General features: G+C 37.0%; 1 protein-coding gene across 5 annotated transcripts in view; it reads right to left on the bottom strand.

Annotated features, from left to right (window-relative positions):
- SPIN1 (spindlin 1) overlaps positions 1 to 14,636 on the bottom strand; it is a 58,226-nt gene that overhangs the window by 26,057 nt on the left and 17,533 nt on the right. The window lies entirely within an intron of this gene.

Here is a 14,636-nt window from a genome sequence, read left to right as displayed (position 1 = left end):
AGGGAGGAATGACTACTAGCTTAGAGGAAACTGCACTACCTTCACCAGAGGTAAAGCATGAATCAACCATTTCCATTTATTAGAAACATAACACCCTCACACGCACATAGCAGAACAACTTTGCTTCGCAGAAGTTAAAAAAAGTCTGTTGAAAAAAATCCAACGCATAAAAGGTACCAAAACACTGATTCCACTTCAATGACTACTCAAGCCACCAATTTGTTAAGTCATTGGTTCTTGAAAGATCCACAGTTCTTGGCAATTCTCTACACCTGAACTCCTAAAACATTTAGTCATCACATTCCTGTAGATGAGGGAGATAAGCAAGGACAACTTTTTAAAGGCCTTTTCAGGATTTAATTGCTGAAACTTGTGATCACCTGAAAATTTGAAGAATTGCAGGTTAACTTATTTCAGACTAACATTTTTGGACAGGAAACATTTATCCAGATTACTCCACTACTTCAGTGCTGCACACAGCTGACGAGTGATGTCAGATCATCCTTTTAGCCTCATTTCCTTAAGAAATGTCATTGCTGTAATCACATTGTCTGTAACCTGTTAATCAGAGCTGGTCGTCTCTCTTTTACTTCAGTTTTGGAACTTGCTGTCAATTTTCATACAGGGTTTAAAAACAGAGGAATGCCCCTAACTAGTCATCCAGCTGCAGGGAAAAGTGTACCTTACGCTAGTGCCTTACTGAGTAAGGGAACATACAGGGACATGCCTTGAGGTATGGTAAAACTATTACGCAGAAAAATCCATTTACATCTAACAACACTTGCCACTTCTGTGAATCACACCCAGTAACTTCTAGGAACATTAGAACAACATCGAGGAATACTCCTAGGAAAAGACAGCAATAGGGAGACAAACATTCGGTAATTTGCAGTTTTTATTTAGAAAGATCCATACTATGTCTGGAAGAGCTAACTTAAACATTCACAGTCAGGAATTCATAAGAATTTGTTAAAGTTAAAAATGAATTTAAAGGAACTTAGTTTTTCCACATTTCCTCTCTTCCTGGAATCTATCAGTATATACACAACAATGCTGAATGATACACGAGGACAAAACAGTAAACTTTTAAAAAGCACTTGAAGACACAACAGGAAGCAATTAGCTTGCTTTGCTTTACTAGAACACAGCATAAGGGTTGTTTTTAATACTAAACGCAAAAATATTTTGCTATGGATTAAAACCCATTAGCACAGAAGCATCACTGATTATGAAAACAAGCTCTGAATTCAAAGCACTGCTATGATAAACTACCACATTCAGTCCCACAGGCACTGCATAAACATACAAGAGATCGCCATTTTTTCCCTCCAGGAGAACTATTAGTTGAGAATCAACTGTAATCTAGTGTTGTATTTTTCTACTTAAAAACAACAACCACCCCTCCAACCCCAGAAAAAAAACATAAACCAAACACACCCCCCCACCCCCCACAAACTGAAAATCCTTCAGGTTTAGAAAGTAACATACCCTTTTGCAGTAAGCCATTGACCTGATATTCAAGAAGCTGTAAATGTTTCATTACACCTGTATGTACTATATACTCCCCACGCCCAAGATTTCCAACTCATGGCAAAAATATAAAGTACCACATAGATATTTTAATTTCACTGGTTGTTAAGTAGCTATGTTTATAAAGATAACTAAAACACCAGAAAAGTTGTGGTCATCTACCAGTTAACTTTTTTTTTCCATGGTGTGTCCCCAGTCATTACTACACCACAAATCTAAGTCATGCCTCTCAAAAGGAAAATTACTTCCTAATCCTTTTAAAGTCACAATTCATTGGCTAGCACTTAGTGAAGTGTTTCACTGTGCTCTCTAACCTAAGGACACAAAACTACTGTAGTCAAAACCTGATTCAGCAGTTCAAACTGATTTTCTAGACACCAAGCCAGTAACTGTCACTAATTCAAAACCTCACTGAAGATTTTCGCTGAAAGCAAGTGAAACTTGAGTTCTCCTAAAACTAGCATTCTAAATTCAATTTACATTCCATCATGCTGACAGTTCTGAAGATATTAATAAGGAGGGATAAAATCTGATTTTCTGAAAATAAACTGATGTACTTTGAGAACATCTTGACTTTTAAAGCATATGTAACAAAGTCTCACTTACATGATCAAAAATAAACCAAAAAACCATAAAAATTAGGATTCTTAAATATGATGAATGACAAAACAACACATGTAATGCCCTCATGCAAATATCTGAAACTCTTAATATGGAAAAATCATCAAGAAAAAAGTTAACTCACAATATGCAAAACCTTTTATTACAAAAATGTATTACAAGTCTTGAAGAATGTCATGTTCCACATAAGTAGAACAGACCTTTTTAACATGCTTCTGACCTACTCAGTAGCAATAAGCGATACTATTAAGAAAGGGTAGGAACTCCTTTTTTGGATGAATGTAAGATGACTTAAGAAACAATTAACTTTTTAGGATAATTCAGTTGACAGCAGCAGATATAGCAAAACCAACAAAAGTGGCTTTTCTGGATCCAAACTGACACATCCAAAACCAGTTATACTAGCCTTTACAGACTGCCCGTAACTTTCAGAGGTGCCACTGCCTACCAGTTAAGCAGCGAATTTCCCCAGCCCCTGACAGCACAGTTCTCCAGCAGCCCAGCTGCAGGTTTCACTTAAAGACAGGCATTCTTTTAACTTGTCATCACCTGCAACTACTCACCAGCCCAGGTGTTTTGCTTGTTTGTTTTTACAAACCTTCCTAGACCACAGCACACTTACAGAAAAAAACAATGTGGAAACTAGATGACTACTTTGTCCAACAGTATTCTTAATTATTGTGGAGTGTTTCACAGAAGGTTAAGTGTTAGACTGAAAACATAAGCCCTACAAATTGTCAGTCATAACAGTTTTAATAAGAATAGTACAATCATGCTATCAGAATAGGAAGATGCAATATTAAGACAGAAAAAATAAAGCGACATTGAAAATTTTTGCAGTACAAAGTAAAAAGGAGGAAAAATAAGCATGCACACAGACTGCAGCTTTTACTATGAACCAGCTTAACCCCCCTATAAACTTAGTTGTAGAAACATTAAAATGTTTTTATATGAGCTTTTAACTCCATGTAAATAAGCATAACCACCTAAAATAATTCTCTGGCTTAACTTTCAGTTAACTTTCATGTTTGTTTTTCCACGAAATTACATTCATTTCACTGCAACACATAGCACAACATTGTTTACTGCATTCTAGTGAAAACTTCATGACCCTACTACCCATGGAAGAGGGATCTTAGCACAAAAACACAGTCATGACAATTAACACTAATGGCACCAAAACCACAAAGTTAAGTGCTTCACTCCTAAATAGCATTATCTAAATTTTACCACCACGAACACAGAAATAGTATCAGAACGTTTGCTGAGGCATTGCTTTAGGGGTAAAAGTTTGGAAGGAGAGGGAGGGTAACAGCTTGTGTTGCTTGTATCTCTTAGATACAGAATTACAAATTCAGATAATACACCCCTTGATGTTAACTTCAGGCTCACATCTTCTCAGAAGGTCTGTTCCTGCTTTCCAAGCCACCAGTGAGCTGGCTGTCTGGCACCACCTGGCGGACTCCAACATTTTCACTTTGATACCCAAAATGTTTCTCTTGCATGCAAATTCCACCCCTCACCCCTTTAAGTTTGCACTGGTAGCTGTTCAGTGCAGGAGCAGCTCATCGCAACGCACCACAAGACTGTTCAGTGGAAGCAGTCATTCTGAAATGAAATCCATCAGCTGAAGAGATTCCTTGGTGAGCAATACTTTGATCTCTGTAACTCAGCTCAGAACAGCCAGTACATGTTTCAGTTGTAGTAGTACCATGGTTTCAGCACTAACAAGGTGCATTAAGCATGTATGTTTAGAGTCCCTAATTCTTACCATATGAACAGAAAGGATCATCCTATGGCAAGTCTTCTGGACCCCGCCTCCCCAAAGGCAACCTTAATGTTAAAATATCCCCTAAGTAACAGGGGGAATAAAAATACATGCCCAGTTTTAGTCTGTGTTACTTTTTCTGTTTTCTTCGCTAATAAAAAACATCAGACACTCTCCTGTGGTATAAGAATTCAGCCACTCAAATTCCAAATTTGTTTTGAAGTATCTTACAGGCTCATCTAGCATATTGGTTATTAAAAACTTTTTTTACCCTATCACTAGGATTTTTTGTGAGTAGTAACATCTCATGTCTGAGAAGAAAGATTACAGTATGTAAACTCTGAACACAGAAGTGATTTACAGCTGACAACTATGAAGAGCAATACATTTCAACTACGCATTTATAAGCTGAAAGACCCCAAATCAATACTTCTGTTCCTCCCCTACGATAGCGTCTGCAGTTTTTCCTCTACCCATAGATATGTTATCTGTCTACAATTGTACGGAAAGCAGCAGCACTGGCATACAACTGTGTGTGCATATATACAAACACACACAAATGCAGGTATTTGGCAGATGGGGCTTTGAGCAACCTGATCTAGTTGAAGATGTCCCTGCCCATGGCAGGGGGGTTAAACTAGACGATCTTTGAAGGTCCCTCACAACACAAACTCCTCTGTGATTCTATGACAGATATAAAAGCATAACTAAAATTTTAAGTTACCTTCATGCTACAATGCTACAGTGATGCACTGCAGACTATTCAGCAGAAGACTGAAAGAATCTGATATACGTGCAAACTATCTCTTGTTGATAGGATGCCTATTCAAGTGACTTTTATTGAGAATGGGACTGCAAACACTGTACAGTTTCTGCTAAAGAGGAAGCAGCACATACATAACTTGATGAATTCTAGGGATCAAAGTATACTTTATGATGGCTCTGGAACTGAGTAAAAATGTTTTTAACCTTTCAGCAAACTCCTGTATCTTAACTTTGTGTTAACAATATAGAATGCAAGAGACAGCACCTTGCAGTGTCTATTTATAAATAATTATTAAAACATCTTAGCATAAACAAATGGACAGATTATTTACCATAACAGAGAACAAAAAAGGTTTGCTGATAAGTTCTGAAGACAAGAACTGCGTGTTATAGCATAAAACCAGGGTAGCTGACATAGTTTAGGAATCCTAAAAAACCTGAAAATGCTACAGTAGAACTATTCAACAATAATATTTTGAAAAATTATCCCAATGGTTCACCATTAGATAGGTAGCTTTACAAAGGATACTAATCTTTCGGAAGTCTTCTATCTTTGGCAACAGTGTGAACAAGAAGTTTTGTCTAAACCCTCTTTCAGCACACGTCCTTACCACAGCTCTACTAAAGTTAGAAACAGTATTTCAGGTGAAATGTGGATTTTTTTTTTTTTTTCAAATTAACTTCAGTAACTTGAAGCATTAGTATAGTTTTACAAGAACATGCGCAAATGGTAACTCTCAAAGACTGCATTCAAAATTTACACACAAAAAGAAAATAAAAGGAAAGAACAGCCACAGAGAAATCCTGAAATTATCATTTCCAATGTTACCTATCCATGGTTGGTTTTTTTCCTCTTGAATGAGCAAAACGTAGCTGTTACTGAGACAGCAGTAGAGATTGTTCTTTATTTCCATTGCATTTTCCTCACGACACATAACATTAAAGCAGTCTGTCTCAATTAATCAAATTTAGCATTTAAGAACTCTTATTTTTGCAACAGATGTAATCTGAGATAACTCAACAGTGTATAATTCAGCCACTTTGTAAAGGCAGCAGTAAGAACTTAATTAGAGTCAGTACTATAAAACACTATTTTAAACAAACTTGCTTACCTTTTTTAGTTTCAGGGACTTAATGACCAGCATCAGACTATCATCTTGCAAGACTAATTTTCAGAACTCCCACACTACAGTTCTAAATTGTAGTAAAAGCACCAGTAAAGAGAGCAGGAGAGCACACGATTCTCAGCCCCTATGTCAGAATACACCTATTCCCGATTAAAAAAAAATTGGTACAGTTCTTCCAAAAGCTTGTAAAATAATTTTTAGCCTTGTCTGCATTACCCTTATGCTTACAGAAACAGTTACTGTGGGAGATGCAAGGTACAGAAGTTAAGTGTGTTCTTGTCTGCATTAGTGCACCCATCCATCAATAGCCTGGAGCACAAAAAAACACAAGTAGGATTTTTCACTTTCTATGGAAAAAACACCAAACAAAAACCCAGAACCCAGAGTAATCACATTCAACATTACCATCCTGGACAACTATTCAAAGTTACAGGAAGAACATACTATATCCCATTTGGACATATTTTGCTGGCATCTGCTGCTTGAAAAGCCCTTGATTACTGGGAGAGAGAGCAATTTCAGGAAGTTAATTCTAAGCACCCTACAATGAAGGGTAAGGTGTTTGTCTTAAACATTCAAAGAAGCATGCACTGCATTCTTAAAATAAATAAAATCCATAGGTGAAAACCAACCATAAAAATGTGAGATTTCCCAAATATTTTCCAGCCCAAGAAAACAATGGATCTGACTAGTGCCACATCAGTGAAGCTGTATTAAAGTTTAGCTGCCTAGAAATTAAGCACTGAAGGAGGCAAAGTCTAGTAAGAACTACTTTTTTGAAAGCATCTAGAATCAAACTCCTATTTTTTAGACATATACAAAGATGGCACTTTCTAAAGTGCATCTAAATACTACTGCAATCAAAGGATAATTTCAGACTTTCTGGTCAACTACAAATTATGGTGATGTCACCTCATTCTCATCTGACTGGATTGATATTTTATGCTAGCCCTTAGTAAACAGTATAAACTCCGTATCCAACATGAATGTGGGATTCTGGCTTCAAACAGCAGCAGTCTCCGCAACTGGCATACCATAAACATAGTTCCAAGGGATTCCCCATGAAATGCACCGCATTTACACATATGAAGATTTTTACTCAGTGAGTGGACCACAAGTGGAAGCAGAGAGTAAACAGTAAACTGTCCAAGATAAACTGCGCAGAGATGACTTGACTAGCAGGTCAGCTGTCAACCTGGCAGGCCCTAATAGCTATCTGACAAGTAACTATCTGAACACCTGTACAGTGGAAGCACAGAGGTACCTCAGATATATTTCAATTTACCTTCTTTTTTTCCAGTCTATATTAAAGCTATTACAGATAAGTAACAGTAACTTTTGACCATAATAGGAGCCAAAAATTAGGCACGTGTACTGTAGTGCAGCCTGCATGACCTTCATATTATTTCTTTCCCTCTTTCTCTCTCAGTTCCACCCACCAACCTGCACATAATCTTTATCCATTTGCACAGTATCATTGTTTGCATCTGCCATTCAGGTACCCCATTGAGAGAATATCTGGCTTTCTCCCTTTGCAGAATCCTTCATGTGGATGACAGTATTTTCAGCGCATTTGAACACAAGACTTAATATTTTAAGTATGTACGAACACATCACAAGAGATTCATATTCACCTTCAGGGTTACAAAGCCCCAGGTTGCACCAATCTAGTTTTTCTATTTATTCTTCAGTGGGGCAGAAAAAGAAGCCCTTAGATCAAGTTGCCCAAAGACTCTTAGCAAACAAAAGCAGAAGTTGAAGCCTGATCCATCAGAGAACTGGAAGTATCTTCTACAGTTTCCTACATACAAAAGTTAGGTAGGAATCTCAACCTTTAAGAAGTTCCATTATTAACTCTCCAATATCTGTCCAAGTAGTTCAATAAATCACTGTGTGGGAAGCTTTAATGTGCAGTTATGGTAATGAAACCCTACTCTAGAAGCCCACAGAGCTATGAGATCAGTGCATAAAACATCTTCCCATAAAGACATTTCTTTTTTAGCATGAAATTAAGATCATAGGATAAGGATAAAGGATTAAGGATAGAATTGATCAGAAGTTTAACGTGTTAACAGTTAAGGCACTTTTAAGTGAGCCACATCTATCTTCTTGCTGACTTCACAAATAGTCAGAGCACTACTTTTAGAGAGCAACATTAAGAACATTAAGAGCTACACAGAATTAGCAGCTACCCTACACAGACTGCCACCCAGAAATTATGAAATTGAACTGGATGTCTCTGCCACTTAGCATAGAAACATCCGTAAATGTTCTCAGAGGCTTGACACTATGCCTCAGTGTCATCAACACTTCATGCAACAGCAAAATGTAATTGCCAAATAATTAAGAGTGACAATTTTGACACTGATATTAAATAAAAATTTTATAACTAAACTTCATCACTTGGGTTATATCAGAATCACATTATACATTCAAAATTGCCTAAAAATATGACTTCAGACTCTTTTAAGAGAGTAAGAACTTTTAAAGTGGGAACAAGAAGTCCACTATATATGTTTTTGATCAATGAGATCTGATAGAGAAGCTTGCTTCATAACCTGTATGTTAAAACCACAAGACAGTTTTCCCTTGATCTTATTTCAGCAAATTCTGTGCTACTAAGAACACTGTAAAACACAGCCCACGATCAAATTACAGAACTGCAGTATGAACTGTTGTAGCCCAATCTGTTGAAACTCCAAGATAACAATGTAATTAATGTTTGGATTTTTTTCTTAGATTTTACAGCAATAAAAAAATCTGCTCATACAATATGCAAACTAAACACAAAGAAGCAGTGTACAATACAGGGCATCCTGAAAACAATCTAGAATATTTAACCTTATCTAAAATCTACAATTAAGAAAAGTACAATTCAGCAGTCAAACCCTGGAAATATCAAAGCTAAATTCAACTTCTTTGCATACAGACACTGCTTCGTAAGTTAAAAAAGGCTTCTTTTTTTTTTTTAAATACTTCTACAGAACTCTGGGAAATTTTTCTCTTACTCTAAAGCATGTAAATCATTATGAACTTTTTTGCTAGTAGGATCCTTGGAACAATGCATCACTATTTAATTAGAGTTAAACAAATATTAAAGGCAAAGTCATGCACCTGTTACATTTGCTTCACTCATATACAGCTTTCTTTATAAAAGCACAATTCTTTCCATGTTTTTAGAGCTCTGCTAGTCTCACATTTCACAACATTTTAAGTACATGGATAATAACTGGTTTAGAGGTGAGATAATCCTTAACAAGCACACAACAGAAGTGACTATTAATACTGCATATGTACATTCAAGTGCTTCTGTTGAGGGTACCATGTTAAGAAGTCTATGCCACCACCAGCACCTAGCTTGGCTAGCTCTGCCCGCATTTATTATACAACAGTTACCCTTCCAGATTAGCTACGTTTTTTCACCTGTCAAAACCATGTCACTCTACCATACTTTCTAAAGCTATCTGCCACTCCAGAATACTGACTTAAAGCAAACCAAGAAGACTTTCACTTCTCCAAAATTTGTTTAGAGACCTTATTTCCCAAGCACTGCCTCACACTCTTTCTGCATTACCCTTCTCCCTGACTTCACCCTCCAGTCTTCCCTGCATTTACATAAGTGATTTTACCATTGCTTTACAGAAAAACTCCCTCCAGTCATCTGACAATGCCCAGTTCAATCAGCTGCTTTTTTTGCTTTTTTTCTTTCTTTTCTTTTTTTTTTTTTTTAAAAGCAGTTCCTCATACCAATACTCCCTTGGGATCACTGCACCATTTTTTCTGTCCTAGCCTGTTTGCAAAACTAGCTGCAAACACATGCTTCTCTGTGGTTTCTGGTTTCTCACTAAAGGCTACTTGTCACAATTAACTTTTAGCCATCACCTCTGAAAAACTCTGCATTTCAGTCAATAACACAACCATTTTTAAAAGTATGAAGCAGAACACAGAATACAAATAGAAAAAGTATCACTGGTCATCTTCAGCAGCACAACAAATGACACACTACCAAATTATGGCTGCAATCCTATCCAGCCCACATAATGCTGCACAGAAAGAAAACAGACTCAGGGATGTAGGAAGCTCTGCTGCCAAACGCCTGTGGGTCTCTGCTAAGTACGCATGCACAGGAATTGCTCAGTGCTTATTTGTCCAGAGTTCAAGTTTTTCATTAGCAGTTCACTGTTTTTTTTTTTAGTAAAACCATGCTATGTCCTTATCAAAGATACATATACGCTTTATACTCTGATCTAAAGGTTGAAGTATTGGATCAAGAAGGCTACAGTTTCTTTCTGCAGAAAGAAATAAAACTATTTTTCCTAGTTACATCATGAAGTCAATTAAGCAATTTTGACTGAAATTTTATTAGAACTTTACTCCAAAGAGCTTAAAGCATACATCCAGCAAAAGAGATCCAAGTCTTAATGGCCAACCTCAGGCAGTCAACAGCAATTGCAACCAAACCCTCCCAAATTTGAACATGAAGTAGCTTCCAGCATAAACAGAACCACGGGCAGACTCACAGCACCATAGTCCCCCAGTACCAAAGAATTCTTACATGCCTTCTTTAAAAGCATTTCCCAACCACACTATCATCCCCCAGTCCAAAAATGCAATAAAAAGGAAGCCATTTTTAATCCCTAATCTTACACTAATGTGTTTTGACCAGCTCCTCCTTTCCATTGTTTTGTTAGGATGGAGGTTTTAGAACCAGTGGTCCCCTTCCACCCAGTGATCTCTCATTTACAATTAAATTCAAAAGGCCGTTTAAATTAATAAAAAGCCTATAGCAGAAATTCAGTTCATCAGCTACTACCTTAATGAAAATCTAAAGGTGAATATGCTTTCTAACACATTTGCAGCTCTTGGTTCACGAACACTCACTGCAATGAAACTGAATCTTTATTAATGAACCACATTCGTCAGAAAACTTTAATGTTTGACAAGTCATAAATAATTTTCAGTTATGTATTCAACAGTTTTAGCCAGCTAACAGGAAAACGCAGGGCACACATAAGCAAGTAGACTGCAATTTCTCATTTTTTAAATTTAAAAGCGAAAATGTATTAAAAGTATTAGTTAAGCTATCCAAACTATTGCCTTTGTACTTTAAATGCCATTAAAATACATTAAACTCAAAGAGCTTATACACTTGATCTTATATTACTAACCACAACTTTAAGAACAAAGAGGCAGCACAGGATTTGGAAGCGTTTTTTAAAATTTCCTTCCAGTTTAAAATAAGTAATTTTACAAAATTCTGCAAATCAACCAAAATTAGTTAATATCGTTAAGAAGCAAAGTCCTGCCAAACACTTTACTAGCTCTAACTTCACCAGCCTTTCTCCCTTAATGAGCGAATATGCAACTGAAAATAGTTGCTTTTCCTCACTGTTTGCAGCAAACATTTAGGAAGACAGCTAATGAAAACAAGCACTGGTCAGAATGAATTTCAACCACCTGTATCCATGCATATCCAACTGTGTATAGCAAGAGAAAGAACTATACTGGTTAACTGTCATGGTTTAGCCCCAGCCAGCAACTAAGCACATGCAGCCGCTCGCTCACTCCCCCTGCCCTGATGGGAGGGGGGAGAGAATTGGAGGAATAAGAGCGAGAAACACTCCTGGGTTGAGATAAGAACAGTTTAATAATTGAAACAAAGTAAAATAGTAATGATAATAATAACAATACAATAATGATAATAATAATATACAAAGCAAGTGATGCACAATGCAATTGCTCACCACCCGCTGACCGATACCCAGACAGTTCCTGAGCAGTGATTGCTGCTCCCCAGCCACCCCCGCTCCCCCCACCCCCGCCCCAGTTTATATACTGAGCATGACGCCCTATGGTATGGAATAGCCCTTTGGTCAGTTTGGATCAGCTGTCCTGGCTGTGCCCCCTCCCAGTTTCTTGTGTGCCTGGCAGAGCATGGGAAGCTGAAAAGTCCTTGGCTAGCATAAGCAGTACTCAGCAACAACTAAAACATCAGTGTGTTATCAACATTCTTCTCCTACTAAATCCAAAACACAGCACTATGCCAGCTACTAGGAAGAAAATTAACTCTATCCCAGCCGAAACCAGGACATTAACTCAAGTGACCTCTTCACCTTATGGATTTAAAAGGTGGGACATCTCTAAATCCAGAAAGAGCTTTACCTACTGTAGCTGAACACAACATATGATTATCACCTATGACAGATAAGCACTTTACATACATTAAGCAAGGGACAGTCTTGAGGTATACAGAATGAGTAAGATAATCAATATTTCTAGGGAAAGAGCAATAAGTTTTCTTATTTTATTGTTAAAGTCAGCAAAATAATTACGGCTATCGGTTGCAGATCTACAGGAAATCCATTCCTGTTCCACGTACACAGGGGACACAAATTTCCATTTTACAGGAGCCAATAACATAATACTGTTCCTTCTGACCTGCTTACCATTCATTGCTTTGTTGAAACAGTATAGATATGTAAGTATATGACTACTAACTACATAGGAGTTCCCTGTTTTCTGCAGCTAAAGAAGTTTTCAGAGCAGGAACAGTTCTCATTTATAGTCTTCTTATTCCAATAGCACCTTTTATCACAATTAAGACATTGACTTTACCAACTCTACATGGCATGCAACCTGTGACAACAAAAACTACTGCTTTAGAAATGCTTCAGGCATTGTCAATATCCATTTAGAGGCCAAATATTTCAGCTGTGAACAATGCACTGAACACTTGGCCCAATTTTTCAGCAACTCGGCATCTCCTTCTCATGCTGGTTTTAGTAAGATCTTAAGTATTGCAAAATCCATCTCAGGCTTCTCTACAAATACAACTCTTTCTAGAAGGCCTTCACAAGCACAAGTATCCCTCATGGTTGCTAGTTCCATTAGCAATGCATTGTATTGCTGATTTTTTTTTTTTAAATGAAAAATTATTGTAATTCAGCCTTAGGCATGTGAGTTGCATCACCTTAGAAAATAGTCATACATAAGGCTGGGTCTTGCTAGTTCTCCAAAACAAAAGCTAATTTTTCTAGGTTTACATGCCCATGCTGGAAGGTTCTCTGGATCATCTGTTTTAACACTCAGCTTATGCAATCATATATTTTAAAACTCTCCATTTACATTTAACATCTGTCCACCTGTACAGGTGGCTGGAATCAAGTTCCTCTGCTGAGGTCTCCTACTAACCCAGTATAACGCTTAAACAGGAAAAGGCAAGAGTGTGATTTAACGTGATCTTGTTTCTGTGAAGTGTTACAAAAGGATGCTTTTCTGTATTTGCAGAGTTGGAGGTTGAGCTAACATCTCTGCAGTAAGAGTAAGATTTGGTTGAAAAAAAACCCTCTCTGCTTTCTCCTCCCTTAACGCCCCATGACACTGGCAATTAAATTAGAACTTCACTGACAAGTTAGTGAATTCTATTTCTTCTATTACAAGCCTTAACACTTAATTCTACTAATAGGTAGGTAGTCCAGTCACCTGATAGAGTATGATAATCCTGGCCCTCAAATCAAGATAAATTCATCACATTATACAATTCCTCTTCAGGTGGCTTAAGAAAAAAACATTATTCTAGCTTTTTTTGGAGAACAGTGGAAGAACAACATTTTTTCCCTCAGCAGTTAGACAACACGATCCACACAGCACCACACCATTGAAAAAGTTACACAAAAAAATCCTAACCAAACAAACCCCCTTAAACTGAACTTTCAAGCTGTATTTCACTTATCAGCATTTTTCTTTTACTAGCTTTAAAAAAAAAAAATTGTTACCAACTCACACAAAAACCAAAGCAACAGTTTTCCTAAAAGTGTCTGCATTATTCATCTATAGCTTTTCTAACTACTCCTGAATTATTCTGTATGCTGAAGGCTTCAAAGATAGGTAAGTGCTTTCCCCCCCTTCCCTGTAATATGCATAATAAAATAGCATCTTAGAGAAGTAGGCCTTAAAAAAAGTCCTCAAAATGATCATCTATTTTAAGCTGTTTCCCTGATGGTAGGTTAAACTGAGTATAGCTAAAGCGTATTTTCCAAGTCTTGTGTTTTCTATTTACTATTCCTCTATACTTTCCATTTTTATTTTTAAAGTATGCTGCCTAAAATTCTTCTCTCAGATTTTGTAAGCATCCTTCCATTTTATCACTATTTCTACTCACTAATGGAACGTGAATGAACACTAATCCAAGGACATGCTAAGCATGGTCTATCAGAACTCCCCAGGAGACCACATAACAAGTTATACCTACAAGAATCTTCTACAGCTGAAGAAACTAACCTTCCTAACAAAAACTACCTCTCAGCACACACCTACAATTTATTTCTTATACTTAGAGCTTCCATAAATAGGTTAAATTAAGCAATGTTTTCATCTGAAGAAGGCTAGCTGATTGATGAAATCAATCTGTTCCGATACAATTCCTTCACAATACTTCACTGTATTTAAGAAAAAAACAGTTCTATTCTAAGCAACTACACATTTTCTTTCTCAAAATTCACAAAAGCTCTTGTAACCACTGTTACAGATCCTTATGGAGCAAAAATACAAGATTTTTTTTTTTAAATACAATGAGCAAATAACAGTGAGGCAATGACAAATTTCTGGATAGATAATCTGGTATACACAAGCACCTGAAAACTCACCACATATTACAACTGTCCGAAAGTATACCTCAATACCTGCACGATGAACACAGGCAAATAACTTTAACCCAATGAACTTCAACAGCAAGAACTCTGTTTTGCCTTCACAAGCTTTTAACAGCAGTAATTGACTGGACACCTCTCAACCCTCAGACAGGCAGCAATGAGATGTGGCTTATT

Source organism: Pelecanus crispus, chromosome Z, assembly GCF_030463565.1.
Source record: "Pelecanus crispus isolate bPelCri1 chromosome Z, bPelCri1.pri, whole genome shotgun sequence".
NCBI lineage: Eukaryota > Metazoa > Chordata > Aves > Pelecaniformes > Pelecanidae > Pelecanus > Pelecanus crispus.
This window is presented reverse-complemented; position numbering and strand designations above follow the sequence as displayed.